Below are 22,498 nucleotides of genomic sequence, written 5' to 3' on the forward strand. Positions count from 1 at the left end.
AAACCTGACTACAACAACATATCAAAATTGGTGAAGGGGCAAGTGGTTTTAAGGGAACCCCATATTATGCTATTTATTAAAATCTGTATTTCACAAATACAACTGGCTATGAAATATTTAATAGGAAAAATATAATATATTAAAACACTATGAAAAATATGCAGAAAAGCACTATCTTTTTCTGGTCAAGATGATCTTGTTAAAAAAGAACGTATGAATTCATAGTGATACTTCCAAAGCACTCCTCCCTCAAAAAAAAAGTTGTGTGGAAAATAAAAAGCTTCTTTATAGAATGCCAGCTAATAAATGCAGAAGGAATTGTAGAATTATATAATCTCTATTTTGCAACCGCCAATATAAAGATAGATGCAAGCAGGGACAATCAATGGATGCCAATATCATTGAGTGAAAGTTTGTTGTTAAACAGGATGTTCACACAATTTCAAAGTATCACCCCCTGTGCTGGTTTGGATGTATTATATCCCCCAAAATGCCATGTTCTTTAATGCAATCTTGTGGGGCAAATGTATTAGTGTTGATTAGGTTGGAACCTATTGATTGTTTCCATGGAGATGTGACTCAATCAACTGCGGGCAAGACCTTTGCTTTGAATGGGTAATTTCCATGGAGGTGTTACCCCACCCATTCAGGGGGGGTGTTAATTAAATCACTGGAGCCATATAAAAGAGCTGACAGACAGAAGGAACTCAGAGTGGCTGTAGCCAAGAGAGACATTTTGAAGATGGCCATTGAAAGTAGACTTCTGCTACTCCAGAGTTTACCTAGGAGAAACTAAGAGAATATCCCCAGATGCCTAGACAGAAACATCCTGGAAGAAAGCCATTTTGAAATGCAACCTGGGAGCAAGCAGATGCCAGCCACATGCCTTCCGAGCCAACAGAGGTTTTCTGGATGCCATCGGTGTTCTTCAGTGAAGGTACCCTATTGTTGATGCCTTAGCTTGGACACTTTTATGGCTTTAAGACTGTAACTTCATAACCAAATAAACCCCCTTTATAAAAGCCAATCCATTTCTGGTATTTTGCATAATGGCAGCATTAGCAAACCAGAATATCCCCGAAAATTCCTTAATAATTACAAAGGAGAAAATGTGCCTTTACGATGGAGAGATCTGGTGGACACTACCTTAAACAAGTAATCAAATGCAGCATCACAATTAATGAAGCAAAATTGTCATTGTGTGCCTCCTTATGTGAAGCAATGGAAAGGACACAACATCACCAAAGGACTATTCTTGTCAAATGGGCACCATGAATCTAATCATTCATGGGGAGAAAGAAATACAGATTATTGGTCATTCTATCAGAAAACTGACCTGGAGACTTCAAAAATGTCAATGTCATGAGAGATAAAAAGTGAAAATAAAATAAATCCACAGGCTGTGCTAGTTTAAAGAAGACTTAAGAAATCTGAAAAACAAATAAATGTGTGATCCTTCATTGGAAACTGTATCTGAAACTATAAATCCATAATGGACATTTTTGGGGACAATTGGAGAATGTTGAACATGGACTTGATGTTAGATAATAACATTGTTTTAATATAAACTTTCTTGGGTTGGTAGTGGTATTGTAATTATGTGAAAGAATGTCCTTATTTTTAGGCTATTATACTAAAGTATTTGGGGTAAAATATCAGTATACCTTGAACTTACTTTCAAATGGTAAAGAAAGAGAGAGAAAGGAAAGAAAGAGGATGGAAAGGTAAGGAAGGGAAGGGGAGGGAAGAGGAGGGAAGGGGGGGAAGGGAGGGGAGGGGAGGGAAAGATTGGCTCTTATGACAGCTTGTGTTATGTACCCCAGATTTAGACAAGTTCTTGGACTTAATCCACATTCTTATGGGTATGAATCCACTGTCAATAGGATCTCTTGAAGATGCTATTTTTAGTTAAGGTGTGGTCCAACTGAATGTGGGTGGGTCTTAATCCAGATTACTGGAGTCCTTTATAAGCAGAAGCAATTCAGTAATAGTGAGAGAAAGCCACAGGAGGAGCCAGAAAGTCAACAGAACCCAGAAGAGAAAGGAGAAGACATCATCATGTGACAGGAAAGCCAAAAACCCAAGGATGCCAACCCTGAATGGCATCCCAGCAGGCATGTCGGGACATCCCTCACTTCGGCCTCCACAGTGTTAGCCAGCTGGGGAGGGTGGAGTGGCTGAGGGGTAGGGGCAGGGGCAGGTGTTGCCTCTTGCCTCACTGTCCCCTGATGCCACTGGGACATCACAACCAGCACCATGAAGACATGGACTTCAGAGCACATCTTTGAGCAGCTTCCCATGGGAAACTGTTACAATAGCTGCAATGCAGAAATACGCAAACCCTATTAACCCAAGTGTGGTTGGAGTTGATGTACTGGACAGACATACAGATACCCTGGAAAGCTGCACAGCCATAGACTTCATGGCACAGAGTGGGGACCGCCATCCATTTTGAAATCTCTTATTGGTGCAGCAAGAACCAAAACATATGTGCAAGAATATTCGGTAGTTGATCCTGTAGAGAGAACAACAGAACTTAAATCTACTAATATTTCATTTACAAATATGGTTTCGGTAGATAAGACTTACATACAAACCATACTTTCAAGACCCAGAAAAAACTATTTTGACTCAAGAAACCACAATCACTGTGAAAAGAGTCAGCCTCAGAAGATACCTGGAAGGACTGATGGCAAGTACAATTTCTTCAAATGATAATAAAGGCTGAGAAGCAATGAAATGGGTAGTACATAAATTAAATGTTGATATTGAGGAATTGACAGCTTCAGCAAGATACAGCATAAGGACACCAATGGCAGCGGCAGCACTTGAAGAGAAGTGATAATGAAAATTGGTGTACAACATCAGATCCCCCAGGTCTTTTCAAGCTGGCAGCATATTCATTTGTTATTTTTTTATTTAAACTATAATTTAGGTAGACTTTTTGTAATAAGTTGGAAAAAGGGTATGTGGCTTTTGATGAAAACAAAGAGATGCAGGACTTGTAAGTATACGAGACCATCCCAAATTTGCATTATATGAAATCACCATCTAATTTTAAGGGTTCCTGTATTTATGTTAAAATTTCACAATTTTTGAAAAAGTGCTTTGGTATAGGCATACTGAATCTCCCTAAGGTAGAATTTTAAAGCTTTTCATGCATTGGAACTCCACCTGGCTTTGGACCAACCCCAGAACAAAACAGTGCCACCTTTTTATATACACACGGTTATCCTACTGCATTAAACTTCAATAGCTTGCATGGGGAACTCCCTTTAAAAGGAGAAATTGTAACTTTTTAAAGCATGTTAATTTTTATTAAAAAAAAAAATTTCTCTGCTCTAAACCACCATTAAAAACCACATTGTTTAAATTTGGTACTTAAGTGATATTTTTGGAGTGAAAATTATCACTAAAGTAAGATATAACTCCCACAAAAATGAAACTTTATTGTATTAAAAAAAGTACTGTATTGATTTGCCAATGTTTTATAACTTAGTAAAGATATTACATTCCTTGGATTTGTACTCCTAAAAGTCTTTATGACTGAGTATGCTGTGCCATGGGCTGGTTATGTTAACTGAAAAAATAAAGTCATTATGTGAATTCTGCAGCACTCTAAACTTAAACAGAAGAACAGCTGTTCATATCTTTTAGCATTTCACATTTGCCCATCTTATGAATTGCCATGTGTCAAAATCATGATTCTGTATTTGCTAAAGCATGATATGTTTATACAATTACTTTTTGAAGTCATTGTGACCACAAAATATCTTTTTTATATATCATTTGAAGAAGACCTGTACATCATTTGAAATTATTAAAATATCTTGATCTGAAGCATAAATCCCAGGTACTTAATGTTTTTAATAATATGGTGCCACTACAGGGCATGGGGGATGGTAGGGAAGATAAAAGAATAGAAGGGAAAAAAAATGAATTAACCTAAACTAATCACTAAGTGAATTTCACTACAGTTTTTGTTTATGGGAAATCCTTATTTGGGAGGCCAGCAGGCAACTACAATCTGAAAAAAATCCAGTAAATGTATTTTGTTTTTATATTTTGTAGCAGGTAATTATCGACCACCAAATAATATCTTTATATACTTATTTGTTGCACAGAGTATTTTTGTTCAAAGTTGATTAGCTCTTGCCTTTATTTTACAGTGCTTTATGTACCAGTGATAAACATCCAGTTTTCCTATAAAAGAGACCAGTTAGTGTATGTACATAAACCACAGGAATAGTATACCAAACTGTTTAAAAATTAGTGTTTTTCTACTTAAAATGTTATTTAGCTTAAGACTTCTTAGGACATTTGTAAAAGCACATTAAATCCAGTAAGTTTTCTGATTATGTTTTGTAACCAGAGATGATTTTTGCAACTGAAATAACATTTCTGCTCAACAACATTGCTAAATTTTGATATTTAGTAAAAAGTTGCCGTGTAAAATTCCTGTAAGTTACATTTGTACTCAGAAAAGTATAATGCCCTAATGATAAAAAATCTCTAAGGGAAAAAAAAATTGCTACCGACCCCAGGAGAAAGCAAGCCTTCTAGCCTGTGAAACCCCAAGCCAATAAATTCCTACTGTCAAGCCAACCCATTGTGTGGAGTTTGTCATAGCAGCTAGGAAACTAAGACACTCAGTGAGAATAACAGGGACTAAAAATGCTCCAAGGAAGAGAATGAACTGGGTGTAGGCTCACTGTTTCAAGACAGGGGTTAGAATGAGGCTTCTCCCAGTGCCCTCCATACCTAATTGTTAAAGGAGGTTTAAAAACAAAAACAAAGCACAGCCGCCTAGACCATCCATGATATAGAGCAATGATTTTACCTAGCTAAGGGTGGAGGGAAGCTGGTGGCTGAAAAGGTGACAGATAGCCTCAAGATCAAAAGCTGCAACTGGTCTCCTGGTGGCTTCTGACTGGGTCTGTGGTATCTCCTATACCACCAGAGGCCAAGAGTTCCTAAATGCCACTGTAAAGTCTGGTTCTGGTCTGGAAACCCATGGAGGCCACCCTAAAATCCATAGTTGGGGAGGGGAGAACACAGAAGAAGAGAGAGCTATCGAAACCCAAATAAAACCAAATGTCCTGCTCAAGATGAGCTTGCAACCAAACATTTAGAAAAGCACTGATTTATATTAATTTAAAAAATAATTTACTTAAAAACCAATACGTGCCAGGATATGGGCTAGGAAATACAGGAGGAAGCAAAAGAGGCATCATCCCTGCCTTCATGAACTTGCAATCTAGTAGATGTGGCAGACAATACAAAAATGTATAATTATATACTGCAGTAAGTGATACCAAAGAATAGAACAAGTGCCATGAGAGAGACAAACAGGAGGGATCTATTTCAGGGGAGTCAAAGAAGTTTTCTCTGAAAACAAGACAAGTAAGCAGATACTTGAATCATGAGTAGGAATTTTCCAGACAAAGAGTGATGGGAAGTTGGAACAATGCAGGGAAAAAACATATCAAGTTCCAAGAACATAAAGGTCGCTGTGACTACGGCATACCGAGCCAAGGAGAGAGTGGAAAAGGAAAGTAGAGGTCAGATGATGCCAAGTTTTATAGGCCTGTAAAGGAGTTCTATTTAATCCTAAATGCAGTGGAAAATCATTGGAGATCTCTGAAACAGAATAATGGCATAATTCACTATCTAGCCCTACATATTCTCTGAAATTATCTTAGTTTATTTGTTCTCTCCCCACTAGAGTATAAGATCAAAGACAGCAGAGATTTTGTCTATATGGTTTATTGTTGCATCCTGGCCTATTGTAAACGTTCAATAAAATATTTTTTTAACAATAGTTTACATTTTTAAAAGATTTCACTGCAATTATGCAAAATATAAAACAGCTGAAGAGGTCTTAAGGCTCCACACTTCACTCGTTGGCATATACTTAGAGACACTTTTGCCCACGTACAGAAGAGAGATACACAAATGTTCACTGCAACATTGATTATAAAAGGAAAAAACTGGAAAACACCTGGATGTTGACCAATAATAAAACTGATAAATTATTATCTATTAATTCAATAGATGACAGCAGTTTAAGTAATAAACTAGAGGTACATATATCAATATGAACAAATATCAAAAGCATAATTTTAAGTGAAATAATCAAGCTGCAGACTGATATCTCTTATATAATACTACCAATATTTTAAAGCAATACCAAGTATTTTTATGTCATCACAAATATGTAGCCAAAGCATAAAAGTATGCATAGGGATAATAAATGCTAAACTTATAATAGTGTTAACCTCTGTGGAGGAAGGGAGTAAATAGCAACAGGGAGAAGAGTACAGGAAGCTTCGACTCTAACAATAAAGTTTTATTACTTAAAGAAAAAATCTACATGAAGTAAATATAGCATAACATTAAGATTTTACAAACCTGGGTTATATATTGTCTACATTTTTGAAGTATTTTAATGAAAAAATTAAGATCATTCTTAAAATATTAAGACCTTTGTGGATGATGATACAAAATTACAGTAGAAGAGACAAGTTAAGAAGGTATTTCAGTGGTCCAAGTGAGACATGAGTATGGTCTGGGCTAAGATAAAGGCAAAGGAAGCGAAGAGTAGACAGATATGTTAGAGGTGGAATCTACAGTACTTCCTAATGGACTGGCAGAGTCAGGGGTGGAGAGAAGGAGCCCCTCATTTTAATTTGGGAAATTTTGTGGATGGAAGTGCCATTTATTGGATGGGGAGATTGAGACAAAGGTAAAAATTTAAATATGAAGAGAGTCAAGGAAGGTTGATGATAAATAAGTTTATTTAAAAAGTAAGGTCCATCATTTGACCTAAATTAGTTGTTCTCCACCCTGGCTGAGAATTTCCTACTTCGCTTTCCAAAACTACCTATACCTGAGTCTCACCCCACCACAAATTAATCAATCAATACCAGGCAATTGTATTTTTTCAAATGCTCCCCAGGAGATTCTCACATGAATTCAGGGTTGAGAACCATTGTCCTAAATGATAGAGTGCTTAGTCATTGATGGGGAAAGCCTTAAAATGAGAAGGAACAAGGAGAGTGGCATACATTCTGGTGGTTGAATATTACGGTGAAGGCCATGTTGGACTGGACTCAAAAATCCACTCTGGAGTATGTGTGGCCTGTCTGTTCTTACCTTTGTGATAATCTGAGTCTCGTGAGAAGGGCCTCATCCACTGAGGCATAATTCTGGGTAGATCAACACCAAGGCTATGGGGTGTCCATGGCCAAAGTGTCCAAACCTACATAGGAACAACAGACAATGGGATGCTTCCCCATGACCAGGGATCACGAAAATGTTTTAAACCCACCCCTTCATCTCCCCAACTCTCCACCCACACCTAGTAACTTGAGAAAAAAAATAATAGTGTTGATAAATATGATCATTAATAACCTTTCAATTTAAAAGCTGGGAAGAAAGGCTTATTTCATTAAAACTTAATGTTTAAAAAAAAGTAATAATCCATCTTAAAAAGCATGTTTTTCCCATGTCTTTCATTATACTACTGAGAAGACAATTCTCACATCTAATGGGAGATCAGAAGAATTGATACAATTTCCAGCTTTCCTAAGGTACACTAATCTTTAGATTCACCTTTCAATTTAAAAATCAAGAGAGCAAAGCCCAAAATTGAGGTATAGATTAATTGTAAGAGACAAAGAAAATCAGGAAAATAACTAAGTAAAGGGACATTTTACTCTGATGTTATAAAGAGGATAGTTTAATAACAGAAGATGTTAAAAAATAGATTTCACTAGCCAAGTAATAACCACAAATGAGTGTAATAGTAGAGGAAACACAGAGCATTGGAGAACACACAGCAGGGGGCCACATCTAGTCTAAGGTCAGAGAAAATCTCCAAAAGAAAGCGCACCATTTAAGCTGATACCCAAAGGAACAGCAGAATTATCCAGAAAAAAAGGAGAAGAGGATAAGGAGAGGTAAGGAGAATTTCCCAGAAGAGAGAATAGTCTATCCAAATTCTAGAGGCAAGAAAGAACTTACCAATTTGAGGATTTGAAAGAAGTTGAATATGGTTTCTGAGGGAAGAGTCAGAGTTGGGGCAGGGAAGACTGGCTAAAAGCTGGTGAGGGGGTACCTATGACCAGGTTTAGGAATTTAAACTTTATCATAAAAGGAAAGGGAGTTGCTACACTGTTTTAAGTAGGTGGGTAGGACGGATATGACTGATTGTTCATTTATTTTAGAAAGGCTACATGTAAAGAATGGATTGGTAACGTGGACATAATAATTGTAATAGTCCCTAGATTGTAAGCTCTTACAGCAGTTAACTCTATCCCTGAATTGTAAGGCCTATCTCTAAACTTTGAGATGCTGATCCCCTAGTGTATAACCTGATTGGTCTCTGGAACAATGCATATCTCTGAGACACCTGAAACTCAGAGCTAAAGCTCGGCAGATAAGAATGTCAGTATTAGTGCATACAGCCACTGTCAAAAAAAAGAAAAAAAGCTGAAAAAGAGCCCAGACTTTAATTAGTGATATGAATGAAGCAGGTCTGGTTAAGACCAGGGCAAGCCAGGCCAAAGGGTAAAGGTTGAAACTGATTGTGTTTTAAAACTTCAACTTCCATATGAGACCAAGGGAAGAGATATCTATTTGGACAGGATCTAAATTTTCTAAATGGTGCAACTCTACAGTCGATTTGTTCAAACACCACAATTGCTTGGAACTTTGAATAGGAAGTGAGATACGGTAGGTTAGTATAGGCTGGAGTGAAATAGTGACACATCCCAGAGTAATTTGGGCAGATAATAAAAAACATATTTACAGCCTCCCCCTCCCCAGCCCCGAGGATCTGGGGGAAGGTGTGGATGTGTTGGACATCCTCACCTGGACTGGTATTGATATTGTCACAAACATTGGGACTGGCTGCTTGATGTGCTGAGCCCTCGAGCATGGGACTTGCCCTTATGAAGCTCACTACCACAAAGGAGAGTCTAAAGTTGCATGTAATGGTGCCTAAGAGTCTCCCCCTGAGTACCTCTTTGTTGCTCAGATGTGGCCCTCTCTCTCTCTAACTGAGCCATCTCGACAGGTGAACTCGCTGCCCTCCCCCCTACATGGGACCCGACTCCCAGGGGTGTAAATCTCCCTGGCAACGCAGAGTATGACTCCCGGGGATGAATCTGGACCCGGCATCGTGGGACTGAGAGTATCTTCTTGACCAAAAGGGGGATGCAAAATGAGACGAAATAGTTTCAGTGGCTGAGAGATTTCAAATGGAGTCGAGGGGTCACTCTGGTGGACATTCTTATGCACTATATAGGTAACACCTCTTAGGTTTTAATGTATTGGAATAGCTAGAAGAAAATACCTGAAACTACCAAACTCCAACCCAGCCATCTGGACTCCTGAAGACAATTACACAATAATGTAGAATACAAGGGGTGACAGTGTGATTGTGAAGACCTTGTGGATCACACCCCCTTCATCTAGTGTATGGATGAGTAGAAAAATGGGGATAAAAACCAAAGGACAAATGGGGTGGGATGAGGGGATGATTTGGGTGTTCTTTTTTTCACTTTCATTTTTTATTCTTGTTCTGGTTCTTTCTGATGTAAGGAAAATGTTCAGAGATAGATTGTGGTGATGAACGCATAACTATGTTATCATACTGTGGACAGTGGATTGTATACCATGGATGATTGTATGGTGTGTGAATGTATTTCAATAAAACTGAATTTAATTTAAAAAAAAAAAAAAAAAAAAGAATGGATTGGAAGCAAGATATCCAGGTGAGAGATGAACCATCTCTGAACTGAGATCATGTTTAGTAGGGGTGGTAGGAAATGGATTGGGTTTTGAGATATTTAGGAAGTAGAAGCAAAAGAACTTGCTAATTAATTTGATGAAAGGTTATTAAACCTATTAAAGTTAGAGGAGTAAAAAATGACCCCATATTTCTGGTTCAAGTACCTGGGTGGGTGGTGACATGATTCACTGAGTGAGGAACACAGAGAGGAACAGATTCTGAGGTGGGGATTATAAATTCTGTTTTGGGCAATGTGAGTTGTAGGCCATTCACATAGTAGAGCTGTCCAAAAAGCTGTTTGATACATTTTCTAAAATCTCAAGAAAAAAGAACTTGGAATGGAAAGAAAATACTGTTTATGTAAGGATGTGGGAGACTCTACTCAATGACTTTCAAGCCGAGAATCTTCAAGAGTTCACCACACTCACCAGCAAAGCTTCATAGAAGACCAGTTAAGTAAGAAATAGGACCAATAAGAAGGTAGAAACATTGGGCTTATTTGTTCCTGGAAATGAAAACTTGAATAGGAAATTAACTATGACTTTAGATCTATAATGAAATATCATATGGAGAAGGTTGCCCAACTTTTATCCATCCCCCTTAGAAGAAAAGAACAAGGAATGATCTACCACAAGAGAGATTTCTAATAAATTAAAAGTAAGGGCTCTTTTAATAAGGTTATTAAAATCTGGAATGAGTTTCTTATGATTGTGGTAGACTCTTCTTGCTTCAAGTATTTTATGTCATAATATTTTTCCTATCTTAGATATTTTAAGTATAGCTGCTCTCTTGAAGAGAGCCTTTTATGCAGACCTATTTTTTTCATGTGATACTTAGCCATGAATTTGAACATTTTAAAGCCAAAGTCATAAGGCCAAAAGCATTTTCAGTTTTCTACAAAGGAACCAACTCACACCTAGTATATATAGAATGGTAATTGGGCCCCAAATCTTGCACTTGGAGCCTTATCTTCCTTCAAGTTCCTATGCTGAATGTGGTTCCACAGAGCATATACAAAAAATGGGTTCCACCCTCAAGACCCAAAACTTACTAAGGTTGTAGAAAGAACTAACCCCTGCAGTCTTCACTTATAGGTCCTTGAGCAAAGAGCCATGTTCACTATGCTTGAGAATCCCAGCCAGCCTTAATAAGATTTAATGAGATTTACAGGCATATAAGGGGCCTCAAAGCAAAAGGGAATTCATCCTCTCTTTTTTCCACTTTCTAGAGAAGCCACTCAAATCTCCCCAAGGCAGGAGTCAGAGTTCAGAATCTTATCCAGGACTAGGACTCAAGGCAAGGATGAGTCTTCAAAAGGCTCTTTCTCTCCTTGTATTTAAGGGGTCTATTCCCAACGCTTAATAGTAAAATTTTTTGTTCTCATGAGTAAGCCAAGAACTAGTCCTGACCACCATTTAACCTACAAGCATAGTCTGTTCAGCCACAATTCTCAACTCTACTTTGGATCCTTCATAGCCATGATTCTCAATATCTTCAAGCCTGAGAACTTCCATACGCTGATAATTACGTTTTTAGAACTTACTGATATGGAATTAAAAAACGTCTAGTGACAAAAATCCCTATTAATCTCAAAACAGTTAGATGAATTATTGTGTCCATAAGTAATAGAGAAAAGGTAATAAAAGATATGTGTGTATATATGGTATTTCTTCAGTCTACAGAAGTTGCTAGGTGTGCATAGGAATAGAACAAGGGTTGGCAATCCTCGTTACCACTGAAATCACTTGGGAACTTTAGAAAACTACTGATGCTCTAATACATCTACACCAAGGCTTAAAGGACAGGACCTGTATATATTTTCCACCACCCCACCATCCACTCCCTCTGCTAAGGAAAGTTTAGGGACAGAATTCAGCCCCACATTTCATCTACATCCTCATTCAAAGGATGCAATTTATGGAGTTGCCATATAGAGAAGATAATAGAAACATAAAATGTAAAATGAATACACCAAACTCTGAAGTTCAAAAGAAAATTGCTTGTACCAGTAAATAAATGAGTAATACTCATTTAATTCCAATTCATAAAAGCATTTCCTTACATTTATAACTTATCATTAGACATCACTTATTTTACAGAAAATGCTTACAAGGCTAAGCTCCTGAAAATTTTTATTAGTCTTTAATGATTTGAAATGTACTATTCTGCTTTTCTCCACAGAAAAAACAACTAATTGTTCCAAATTGATGGAAGGCTTGAGATTATATTGCATAAAAATAGAAATGACATATGGTAACTAGAGAGCTAATGCTTTTGGCTTCCTAATTTCATAGTTGCTGAGAAAAATTTTAAAAATTATCATTAGTGTTCTTAATATATATTTGTAGACCGTTACTGCTCTACACTAAACAAAAACCTTGTCTCAATTCACAAAGAACTTGTAGAGTTCTGAATAGTACAAAATATTACCAAAAAATCGAGGAAACCCAGGTATCTATATTTTTGAAGCTTCTGGCAATTTTCACTCTTTTATGGACCTGAAATGGTATAGTAGGTGTGGAGCGGTACATACAGGTCAGCTCTATTTGTAAAATACAGGTACATACAGGTCAGCTCTATTTGTTAAATGTACATACAGGTCAGTTCTATTTGTTAAATACAGGCACATACAGGTCAGCTCTATTTGTTAAATGTTTAACAGACATGCTTTCATTTAGGTCTTTCAAACTGAGTTAGTGGTTAACAGATACCATAAAATAATTTAATACGAGATTTTGAAACAGTCATTGTTATCACCGTCTTGCTTAGGAGAATTATCACTCCTTTGTGTTGCTAAAATAAAACTTTGCTGATTTTATTTCTCTGTTCTTCCTTCCTTAATTGGCACTTTGCTTTGTTCCTGTCTTCTTGTCATGATTATTATTATTTACCTTTCTCACAAATACATCTCAGTGTCAATGACATGGGAAAATGGAAGAATCACAGCAAAGTTGAAACGAAAGTTGCAGGTGAGATGGTAGAGAAGAAAATGAATTCTTAAATTGATATTGATAGCACAAATAGCTATTACAGATATACTGTAAGTGTGCAGACATGATATAAGTTTGTAACTAAAATGTCTGAGAAAAGGCCAGTATGGGAAGACAGAGCTTTGGGAAGGGTCAGCTAGCCAGAAGATACCCTTCTTTCTGTCGTTGGGCCATCCAAGAACTACAGTGAATAAGGGAGAGAAGGCTGTAAGGTAGAACCAGGTGGGCCAAGAAGGCTATGAATATGAACAAGGGAATGGTCAATGTGGAGCTAGGTTCAAATATCAGACAAACAGTCAGAATGCAAGACATACATAGAAAACAAAGGTCATGACAGTGATAAGTGAAAAGTAATCCAGGTCAGGAATACAGGTGAAATAATGAAACAATGGAGACTTCGTCTCATTCATTCTTTAAAACCTAACAAGGACCAACTCTAACAGAAAGCCTTTTACACTCTTCCCACTGTGGCCAATTTAGACAATATGAAAAGTGACCCCAAAAATGTAACTGATTAGTAAGCAGTATGGTAAATAACATATATTCTAGTATCACTGTGTATATATTATACATTAATTACATATTTTATTCAGGTTCTATTGTCACTATGCTAAAGTTACTGTTTCCATTTGATATAAATTTAACATTAAAAGAAACTTTTGAAAGTTTGCTTTTAAAAGCTTTAAAAGTTCTAAAACTTTTTTTCTTGTGAGAACATGATAAAAATACAGTGACTATATGATATGAAACTGAACTTTAAAGCAACAATAATTAAAATGTTAAGATACTGTTCTACTTTGAATAGGAAGTGAGATACAGTAGGTTAGTATAGGCTGGAGTGAAATAGTGACACATCCTAGAGTAATTTGGGCAGATAATAAAAAATATATTTACAGCCTCCCCCTCCCCAGCCCCGAGGATCTGGGGGAAGGTGCGGATGTGTTGGACATCCTCACCTGGACTGGTGTTGATGTTGTCACAAACATTGGGACTGGCGGTTTGATGTGCTGAGCCCTCGAGCATGGGACTTGCCCTTATGAAGCTCATTACCACAAAGGAGAGTCTAAACTTGTATGTAATGGTGCCTAAGAGTCTCCCCCTGAGTACCTCTTTGTTGCTCAGATGTGGCCCTCTCTCTCTCTAACTGAGCCATCTCGACAGGTGAACTCACTGCCCTCCCCCCTATGTGGGACCTGACTCCCAGGGGTGTAAATCTCCCTGGCAACACAGAGTATGACTCCCAGGGATGAATGTGGACCCGGCATCGTGGGACTGAGAGTATCTTCTTGACCAAAAGGGGGATGCAAAATGAGGCGAAATAGTTTCAGTGGCTGAGAGATTCCAAATGGAGTCGAGAGGTCACTCTGGTGGACATTCTTATGCACTATATAGATAACACCTCTTAGGCTTTAATGTATTGGAATAGCTAGAAGTAAATACCTGAGACTACCAAACTCCAACCCAGCAGTCTGGACTCCTGAAGACAATTATATAATAATGTAGATTACAGGGGGTGACAGTGTGATTGTGAAGACCTTGTGGATCACACCCCTTTATCTAGTGTATGGATGAGTGGAGGAATGGGGATAAAAACTGAAGGACAAATGGGGTGGGATGGGGGGATGATTTGGGTGTTCTTTTTTCACTTTTATTTTTTATTCTTGTTCTGGTTCTTTCTGATGTAAGGAAAATGTTCAGAGATAGATTGTGGTGATGAACGCATAACTATGTTATCATACTGTGGACAGTGGATTGTATATCATGGATGATTGTATGGTGTGTCAATGTATTTCAATAAGACTGAATTTAATAAAAAAATGCATATTAAAAAAAAATACAATGGAGACATAAAACAGCAGATCTGAAAAGTCAGAAGAAAACACTCAGGAACTGCAGAACAAGACACCTGAAATCCTACACACCAAAGAACAGATAGGGAAAAGAATGGAAAAATATGAGCAACATCTCAGGGAATTGAATACCAACATGAAATGCATGAATATAGGTGTCATGGGTGCCTCAGAAGGAAAAGAGAAGGGAAAAGGGGCAGAAGAATAGAGGAAATAATGAAAATTTCCCATCTCTTACGTAAGTCATAAAATTACAGATCCAAGAAGTGCAGCATACCCCAAACAGAACAGATCTGAATACACCTATACCAAGACACTTAATAATCAGATTATCAAACATCAAAAACAAAGAGAGAATCCTGAAAGTAACAAGAGAAAAGTGATCCATCACATACAAAGGAATCTTGATAAGACTATGTGTAGATTTCTCAGTAGAAACCATGGAGGCAAAAAGGAAGTGGTGTGATATATTTAAGATACTGAAAGGAAAAAACCACCAACCAAGAATCCTATATCCAGCAAAACTCTCCTTCAAATATGGTGGAGAGTTTAAAATATTCTCTGACAAACAGACAATGAGAAAGTTTGTAAACAAGATATTTGCAGGAAATACTAAAGGGAGCACTAGAGACAGGAAAATATAGGAGTGAGAGGTTTGGAACACAATTTTGGGTAGCAAAGCAATGTAAATACACTGAACAAAGATGACTGTGAGTATGGCTGAAAGAGGAAGGTTAGGAGCATGTGGGACACCAGAAGGAAAGGGGAAAGATAAAGACTGGGACTGTATAACTCAGTGAAACCTAGAGTGCTCAACAATTGTGATAAAATGCACAAATATGTTTTTCATGAGGGAGAACAAATGAATGTCAACCTTGCAAGGTGTTAAAAATAGGGCAGTATTGGGGGAAAAATACAATTAATGCAAACTAGAGACTATATAACAGAAACTTTGTATTATGCTTCCTTCAAGGTAACAAAGGCAATATACCAAAGCTAAACACATATAAGAAGGAGACTTAAGAAAGGGGTATGGGACTGTTGGCATTGGTGATGTTGTCTGACTGTTATTCTACTTTAGTTTAATTCTATATTTCCTTTCGTTGCTTTTCAGCTGTGATTTTTTTTCTTTCTTTTTATTTTTATTTTGTCTCTCTACCTTCTTTGACTCTTCTTCCTTCTTTGAGGAAGAAATGGAGATGTCCTTAAATAGATAGTGGTGATGATGGTGAATACATAAATATATAACTATACAGAGAACCACTGATTGTTTACTTAGGATGGAAAGTATGGTGGGTGAACAAAACCATCTTTAAAAAAAAATGGGTAGATAAAGAAACCTTGAGGGCACTACATTGAGTGAAATAAATCAGACACATAAGGACAAATATTGCATGGTCTTACTGATATGAACTAATAGACATGAAATATAAGTTAACAGGATATAGAACAAGGCTAAAGAATGGGGAGTGGTTGCTTATTTGAGCACAATGCTCAACTAGGTTGAACCTAAGTGTTTGGAAGTGGACAGTGGTGATGGTACCATGTTATTGTGAGAATAACTAACAGTGCTGAATGGTGCATGAATGGGTGGAAAGGGGAAGCTTAGAGTCACATATGTCACCAGAAGGAAAGCTGGAGGTTAAAAGATGAGAATGTATAAAACAGTGACTCTTGTGGTCAACAACTTCCATGATTAACTGTACAAATATTAGAAATCTCTTTCATAAACTAGAACAAATGTATGACACTATAACTAGAAGCTAATAATAGAGGATTATATAGGGAAAAAAACATACAATTGCAAACTATGTACTACAGTTAACAGTATCTTAACATTCTTTCATCAACAATAACAAATGTACTATACCAATACTATGAGTCAATAATGGGGGGGTTGGTTAGGGGTATGGGACGAACTGAGTTTTCTTTTTTGTATTTATTTCTTTTTTGGAGTAATGAAAATGTTCTAAAAATTGGGGAGAAATTGTGATGGACGCACAGCTGTATGACTGTGCCATAGGGAACTGATTGTGCACTTTGGATCTTTGGATCATTTTCAGATATCTGAACAATCTCAATTAAATAAATAAATATATAAATATTATAAAAAATTAAATTAAAAAGTTAAGAGACAAAAATGAAATAATAAAAGAATGGAAAATTATATAAATGAACATTTGTCTGATCTCACCACAGGGAAAGTTTTTCTAAGCATAAGGCCAAAAAAAGGAAACATATAGAAAAAGACTGATAGATTTGACTGCATAAAAAGTTTAAACTTCAGTACCACCAAAATTATATAAAAATAATTAAAAGTAAAATAAAACTGGAAAAATAATTTTAAACACCTATGCCTGACAGTGTTAAAACTTTAACACATAATGAACTTTTACAAGCCATTGAGAAAGAATGAGCCAAAGATAGGAATAAGAATAAACAAAAGGAAAATTTTTTAATGGGCCATACATGACAACAATGGTCATTTTTTCTATGACATTGGCTGAAATCAAAATTCTGAGATGTCAAGATACATAGCCTTAATGGAAGTCTTGGTGAAATGTCTACTTTAATATACTGCTGGTGAAAGTATAAATTAGTACTATATATAAATATATATATATATAGGGAAGAATTTGGCAATATGTAAACAAAGATCTTTAAAATTTTCATACTCTTTGGCACAGTAATTACATTTCTAGGAATTTATAATAAGAAAAAACAAAAATACCTACATGTTCCACAGGAAATTGATTACAGTATGATGCGGCTATACTAACACCAAAAAATGTGTTATAGATTATTATCTTACATGTTATAAGTGATTTTGTTATGACATGAGAAAATGAATTGAAGAAAAGAAGTTCAGAAAGCAGCAATAATTATCATATTTACCTTAGGGTAGTGGCATTACCATCCAGGAGAGCACAATGGCTTCAAAGTGCCCTTCAAAAAGATAGAAGTTATTATGCCATTGGATTGCCAGTAAAATGAATAGGCAAGATATACCAGATGACAGCTGTCAAGATGGAAGTGGATTAATCTTCATAAATAATATAAATATGTGAAAATGGACAGCCTAATACTCTAAAATTATAGTAGGTGTAGGTGAGGCTAAGCTAGCAGCCGTCTAAATGACCCTGCTATTTTTTTTAGCTATTATCATCCTGGCTATAAAACTCGCTACCATAAAAATTAAGTCCAATAGAACCACAACACAGAATTCCCAAGGATTATTGATATTTTCTGACAATCAAAGAGAACAAAAGAAAAGAAATATTGCCAAGATACTATAGTTGGGCAATGATCTGATATGCTAAATCGATGGACCTTTCAACTCTCTCAGATTCTGATCCTCCCCACATTTAATTGCTAAACATCAGAGCATCTTAACATAGAATAGCACATATAATTCTGGAAAACATACTTATTTTCCAAAAGGGTAAATACTGGAAACCCAAAACTACTAGCTTGATATTGGTCCCTGAAAATAATCTCAGCAAACAATTAAAATCCATAGTTGCAAGTTCAGAAGAAAATTATAAGAACAAGTGCTCCAGCAATACAGTGTACTTAAATACCAAAAAGTCTAGGTTAGAAAAAATCAGCCATCTTTCATCTGGGAAGAGGACTTGGAAGCAGCATGTCACTACCTCCCACCAGCTTTCCAGGTGGAACCCTGAGGCTGCTTAGTTCCACACACATTCTCTTCCCTACTATCGACCACTGAGTCCCTGAAGCCTTTTTTCCCCAAGCCCAGGCCAGTCTCTCCATTTCACTGGTACTCATCCTAGTTTGGGCCACAAAGAAGGCAACAGTACTGAGTATACTTGGACTCCCTCCATAAGTTATATGGCCACATGCTCCACAAAACAATGAGGACATGTACCTCCAGCCATCCAATCTAACAGTGAAATGAGTTATCAAATTGAAGATGTCAACATGTAGTTAGGTCAACCAGAGGATGGATCCCATCAAAAGGAATCATTCATAAATAGTCTGGATAGACATAGGGGTGGTTTCAGCACTCAGGGTGCATTTTCCTGGATAAGAAATGCTTGTAAGTTGGAGCTTTCTAACCAGACATACTGGAGAACAGAGTCAGCATGATTTTTGACTGCTTTGTCTAAGTTATTCCACCTAGGAGAGAGTTGGTTAGCTCCACCTGGAACTGGTTCCACCTGCTTTCTTGTTCCAGACATTTCTTGGGCCAGCTGGCAGAACACTGTAATGACCTTTATACAAACTGGGTCAGGCCCTTGGCAGAGCAGCCAATTAGACCATTCATCATATCTTTGGGTCTGGACACTGTTGGGCTAGAAAGATTGGACATATCATATAGCACTGACTCTCATGGAAGCAACAGGGTTGGGAAACACTCTATGAATCTCAATTCACTTTTGAGATGTTTCCATAAAATGAGTAGTCAATTTAGCCATCTAGAATTCTTCCCTGATTTAGTATCTGTAAAGAATAGGATAGCAGCAGCAGTAGGACAGCAACAAATCCTAAGCTGCCTAAATTTATAAGAAAGACTCCCACATACTTCTTTAGAAAGAATAAAAATAGACTTCCAATGTCTACTGGAATTCAAACATAAAAACTTAGTAGTGTTCCAATTTCCCAGCCTCACATAAGAAGTGATTTGCCAGAAAGATTTTCTCACAGCATCGAGTATTGTCTCTTCCTCCATACCCCACCCACCAACATGCTCACATACAACACATCTCATTCAACTGGCTATACTGCACCCAACAACTGCAAACTTCATATTCTTGGTCAAGTTTGACATTAAAACATTTATGAAAATTGACCACAAGCTAAGTCATGATGTGAATCAATTTGAAATCATTATGCCAAATAAACTGCAGAATATATCATTTAACTCCAATGCAATTTAAATAGAAATAATAATAAAAAGATAACTTGAGAGACCAAATATTTGAGAATTTAAGATACACTTCTGAACTATCAATCAAAAAAATCAAAATGGATATTATTAAATATTTAGAAAAATATTTTCCAAATATTTATAAAAATACTGGGATAACCATAAAAATATTACTATCAAACCTTATGGGACACAAAGGGCCTTAAAGGGAAATGTCTCAACTTAATGAAGTGATAATCCAACCATAAGAAGTTAGATAAAAAGAACAGCAAAATAAACTCAAGAGGATGAAAGAAAATAATCAAAATAAAGCTGAAGTTAAAGAAAAAGAAAACAAATATATAATGAAAAGGATCAGCAAAGCTCAAAAAAGTAATAAAATACACAAATCTCTAGAGAGTGATCAAGTAGAAAAAGAGATGACATTAATTTTTTTTTAAATTCAGAAATACAAAAGAGGCAGGATTATACAGATAAGAATATGTTATGAACAACTTTGGGCCAACTAATTTGAAGATTTAGATTAAATAAATAGACATATATAGGTTACCAAAAACTAACTTTAAAAAAAAAAATACAGAACCTGAAGAGTCCTATAAACTTTAAAGAAATTGTTCTAGTTTGCTAATGCTGCAGAATGGAAAACACCAGAGATGGATTGGCTTTTATAAAAGGGGGCTTATTTGGTTACACAGTTACAGTCTTAAAGCCATAAAGTGTCCAAGGTTAACACATCAGCAACTGGGTACCTTCACTGGAGGATGGCCAATGGTGTCCGGAAAACCTCTGTTAGCTGGGAAGGCACGTGGCTGGCGTCTGCTCCAAAGTTCTGGTTTCAAAATGGCTTTCTCCCAGGACGTTCCTCTCTAGGCTGCAGTTCCTCAAAAAATGTCACTCTTAATTGCACCTGGGGTATTTGTCCTCTCTTAGCTTCTCCAGAGCAAGAGTCTGCTTTCAATGGCCGTCTTCAAACTGTCTCTCATCTGCAGCTCCTGTGCTTTCTTCAAAGTGTCCCTCTTGGCTGTAGCAGCTTGCTCCTTCTGTCTGATTGTATATAGTGCTCCAGTAATTTAATTCAGACCCACCCTGAATGGGCGGGCCAACACCTCCACGGAAATTATCCAGAGTCATCACCCACAGTTGGGTGGGGAGAACCTCCATGGAAACACTCAAAGAATTATTATCTAATTAACACTGATAGTTCTGCCCCCACACAAGATTACATCAAAGATAATGGCATTTTGGGGGACATAATATATTCAAACTGGCACATAAATGAATCAGTAATTTAAGCTTTAAAGAAATGAGTCAGTAATTTAAAATAGTCACACACACACACTCAACAGATCCAAATGGATTTCCAGGAAATTCTACCTAACATTCAAGCATGGGGTAATTCTAATCTTAAACTAATCCCCACATCAGAAAAGGAGGAAACATTACTGTTTTAGTTTGCTAAAGGTGACAAAATGCAATAACAGAAATGGGTTGGTTTTTACAATGAGGATTTATTATCTTACAAGTTTAGTTCTGAGGCTGTAAAAAATGTCCAAATTAAGGCATCAACAGGCTACACTTTCTCCCCGAAGTTGGGCTACTGATGATTCTCAGCTCCACTGTCACATGGCCAGGCACTTGGTGATGTCTGCTGCTCCTTCTCTCCTGGGATTCGTTGCTTTCAGCTTCTGGCTTCAGTGGCCTCTTCTCTCAGCTTCCCTGGGGCTTTTTTAGCTTCCCTGTGTGTTTTCTCTCTTAGCTTCTGTCTCTTTTAGCTTCTCTGGGCTTTTTCTATCTTTTAGCCTCTTAGAAAGAACTCCAGCAAGAGGATTAAAACCCATCTTGAAAGAGGTGGGTCACATTTCAATTGAAATAATCAAAATGTCCCACCCACGATAGGTCTACATCCACAGGAATGGATTAAAAGAACATGATCTTTTCTGGGGTACATAACAGCTTCAAACCATCACAATAACCCCAACTCATCTTGTGATATAACCTTGCTAACAAAATCAGACAAGGATATAACAGAAAAGAAAAATGAGAAACTCACTTATGAATGAATAGATGCAAAAATCCTAAAAGAACATTTTTATAAAACAAATAAGACAATAAAAAGGATAATTGGATATAAAAATATATCCAATTACCCAAAAATATAAGATATAAAAATATCCAAAAATATAAAAATATCCAAAAATACAAAAAGAGTAATTTATTATGACCAAGTTGGTGTTTCCTAGGCAGGCTAGATTGGCTTAAAATTAGAAAATCAATTAAAGTAAGCCATCCCATTAACAGCATAAGGTGAATAAAATTATATCTTAACAGAGGCAGAAAAAAATTTAATGAAATTTCAATATCCAGTCATCGTTTTAACAATAATAGCAAAAATTTCTTTAGCAAACTGGGAAAAGAACATAGCTTCCTTAACCCTCAAAAGTAAATATTTAATATTAAACACCAAATTATAAAATTTTCCAAAGACAATATAGGAAAATAGTTTTCTTCACAACTTCAGCATTTCTTAAACAAGAAACAAAAATTCAAATTTTAATAGAAGATCAATACATTAAATTATATTAAAATTAAAAACTTGGGTTCACCAAGAAGAGTGAAAGCAAGCCATAGAGAAATAGAAAATATTTGTTATAGATATAACTTGTAAGGGGGTTAGTGTTCAGAACATACACAAAGAGCTCCTATAAATCAATAAGAAATAGGCAAACTCAATAGAAAAAAAAATGTGAACAGGTATTTCATAGAAGAGAAAACACAAATAATACAAACAAGAAAAGACTGAGGGGGGGTTAGTAGGGTTCACTGCAGAGCACGTCACAGAGGCTCATAGTCTACAGTAAGTGGCCTCTTCTTTTGTGACTGTGAGGCAAATGAGGTGGCCCTGGCATGTATGGGCTTAATAGTGAGAATCAGCTTGTGTGCCCTGCTAGTGGTGGTAATGTTGCCCCAGTGT

General features: G+C 36.6%; 1 protein-coding gene and 1 pseudogene across 1 annotated transcript in view; one reads left to right on the forward strand and one right to left on the reverse strand.

Annotated features, from left to right (window-relative positions):
* The window catches only part of PDE11A (phosphodiesterase 11A), a 457,660-nt gene that overhangs the window by 405,624 nt on the left and 29,538 nt on the right, over positions 1–22,498 (reverse strand). The gene's annotated exons all lie outside the window — the stretch shown is intronic.
* On the forward strand, positions 2,257–2,842 carry LOC119544014 (annotated as a pseudogene).

Source organism: Choloepus didactylus, chromosome 9 (genome assembly GCF_015220235.1).
Source record: "Choloepus didactylus isolate mChoDid1 chromosome 9, mChoDid1.pri, whole genome shotgun sequence".
Taxonomy (NCBI): domain Eukaryota; kingdom Metazoa; phylum Chordata; class Mammalia; order Pilosa; family Megalonychidae; genus Choloepus; species Choloepus didactylus.